Source organism: Lathyrus oleraceus, chromosome 7 (assembly GCF_024323335.1).
Source record: "Lathyrus oleraceus cultivar Zhongwan6 chromosome 7, CAAS_Psat_ZW6_1.0, whole genome shotgun sequence".
Taxonomy (NCBI): Eukaryota; Viridiplantae; Streptophyta; class Magnoliopsida; order Fabales; family Fabaceae; genus Lathyrus; species Lathyrus oleraceus.
The window spans coordinates 82,682,723-82,686,113 of record NC_066585.1 but is presented as its reverse complement, the minus strand read 5'-3'; positions in this window follow the sequence as shown (position 1 = coordinate 82,686,113).

The following is a 3,391-nucleotide window of genomic DNA, read 5'->3' as shown; positions in this document are numbered from 1 at the left end:
GAGAGAGAGAGAGATAAACAAAGTTTGTCTAGAAAAGAATTTTTAATTACTATTGCATGAAATTTTTTACCATATTTTTTACAATTCTGGTTTGGGAACTATGTAGCCACAAGTTTTATCAATCCATGTGCTACCAAAAGATAACTGTGGATCAAATAGATTATATATAGCGTGTGATAGTGCATTAGACTTGATAATTAAATTTGTGTTAATTTTTTATTGGGAGAAAAACATTACGATGAATGTCTTGACTATATTTGTTGTATTGGTGATCATGACAACAGGTTATGTTCATTGTCGTGAAGGTGAGATGAGTGAAAAAAAGATAAATGTACGTGTTGAAAATGATTTGAAAGTTGACACTGTTCTTATTTTACATTGTCGATCATCAAACAATGATCTTGGAGAAAAAACCCTTCACAGTGGACAATTTGTGGAATGGTTTTTCAATGCAAATCACAACAACCTTACTGTCTATTCATGTGAAATAAAATGGAATAACAAGCAAAAAAATTTCACAGTTTATGATTCAACAAAGGATGAAGCAACATGTACATCCAAATGTTATCGTAGTATTAGTGCACAAGGAATCTATTTTTTTTTACGAGTTTAAAAACATTTGGCAAAAGCGATATCCAAATGTTATTTTTGTATTATTCCTCAAAGCATGTTTTTATTACCATAATCTGTGTTTGTTTCACATGAATTTAACTTGTTTTTTCAATTCAACTTTGTCTTTTAATAATGTTCTTATTTTTTTCTATTAAAATTGATTAATAGTGTTTCTTTAATTTTTAAACAAATTTCCTAGTAAGAAAAGAGAAGTTATATGCATGCATTGTGTAAGTCATTAAATAAATTCTATAGATTGACATATTTAAGTTGCTGTTTATTGTTGTAAATTATTAAGAATTAATAATCTTTAATGTGTTTCAAAATGACAAGAAAATGTGCAAGTGAAAGTTAATTTTTAAATTCTGTAATAGGAAACACTCGTGAAGAGTTGCAGGGGGAAGTTTTTATTTTGAATTCGGAAATAGGAAACACTTTGCGAAGTGTTATAGAATGCGAAACAATACAATCTTTGAAAACCGTTGTTGTAGGCGAAATAGTGCAACCTTTCAAAAGTGTTATTGTAGGTTAAACAATGTGAGACTTAGCAAAAGTTTTGTTGAAAGTGTGTGTTCCATCAAGGGTCGCAACCTTTTGAAAAAATACCAGTTTTACCTATATATTAAGAATTCGGGATTCAGAAAATCATAACAAAATGTGCATATCACCTAGAATAAATTTCAGACACTCTTCGCTACATTCGAATTTTCATTCGTCTTGTGCAAATCTGAAAAGATTGAATTATCCTGAGTATTTATGTGTACAAACTCTAAGACAAATTTAGAGTGCTTGAAATACTATATTAAAAATGATTCGTTCACCTTTGATGCAAGGTTGAGGAATTTGAGATAAAAAGATTTGACAAAAATTATTGTTCATGTTTAGCACAAATTGGATGGAGTGACAATCTTTTCTACTAAGGCATAGTCCAGACAAGACCGCGAGATTTAGAAAGTTGACATTCGGCACGGTGAAGTCGCCTCCACCCTTTGGCAGCCATTTGACCTAAGTGGTAAGTGTGAAGTTCAAGCTAAACAATGTACGAGGAATTAGAGATCCAAAAATGAACCAATTTTGAATCTCATTATTATTATTATTATTATTATTATTATTATTATTATTATTATTATTATTATTATCATTATTGTTATAGTTTTTAAATATCTTTTTTACTAAAAGAATTACTAATTCTCTTTTGAATATTATAATGGCTGAGATTTGCTTAAAAAAATACTATATCACACAAACTCATTATTAGCCCTCAGTAAATTTAATATATATGATTAAGAATTCAACCTCTACCTATGTACAATGGTTTTAATTGGTTATTGAATAAATCGACCATTTTACACATCCTTAAAAACTATATACATCCATTGACAAATTAACATCACTTTTTTCTATTAGTTTTTTGAATCATATCAGTTATTTGACATAACATAGTAAAAACCAAATGTGACTTAATTTTCTGATACTAATACTATGTCATTGTAAAAATTTATAAATGAAATTTACTACCAAAGATGTTTTAATTTTCAATTGAATATATTTTTTACCATATATATTATATATATATATATATATATATATATATTATATATATATAATATATATATATATATATATATATATATATATATAATATATATAAAGATTTATTAAAAAAATTACTACAAAAAACTTTTTAATTGTCAATTAGATTAAATTTTTTACCCAAATATATATATATATATATATATATATATATATATATATATATATATATATATATATATATATATATATAGAGAGAGAGAGAGAGAGAGAGAGAGATAAACAAAGTTTGTCTAGAAAAGAATTTTTAATTACTATTGCATGAAATTTTTTACCATATTTTTTAATATTCTGGTTTGGGAACTATGTAGCCACAAGTTTTATCAAACCATATGCTACCAAAAGATAACTGTGGATCAAATAGATTATATATAGCGTGTGATTGTGCATTAGACTTGAAAATTAAATTTGTGTTAATTTTTTATTGAAAGAAAAACATTACGATGAATGTCTTGACTATATTTGTTGTATTGGTGATCATGACAACAGGTTATGTTCATTGTCGTGAAGGTGAGATGAGTGAAAAAAAGATAAATGTACGTGTTGAAAATGATTTGAAAGTTGACAATGTTCTTATTTTACATTATCGATCATCAAACAATGATCTTGGAGAAAAAAACCCTTCACAGTGGACAATTTGTGTAATGGTTTTTCAATGCAAATCAGAACAACATTACTGTCTATTCATGTGAAATAAAATGGAATAACAAGCAACAAAATTTCACAGTTTATGATTCAACAAAGGATGAAGCAACATGTACATCCAAATGTTATCGTAGTATTAGTGCACAAGGAATCTATTTTTTTTTACGAGTTTAAAAATATTTGGCAAAAGCGATATCCATTGAATTAGTTTATTTTTTATTATTCCTCAAATGTTAAATAAAATAATCTAATAATTTCATTCATATTATTATACATGTTTTATTTATTTCTCTATTCTAAGTATTGTTGTAACATTTTCCTTACGCGTACATGATTAATCATCCTCGAGCCAAACAAAAAATGCTGCTTGTTTTTATTACCATAATCTGTATTTGTTTCACATGAATTTAACTTGTTTTTTCAATTCAACTTTGTCTTTTAATAATGTTCTTATTTTTTTCTATTAAAATTGATTAATAGTGTTTCTTTAATTTTTAATCAAATTTCCTAGTAAGAATAGAGAAGTTATATGCATGCATTG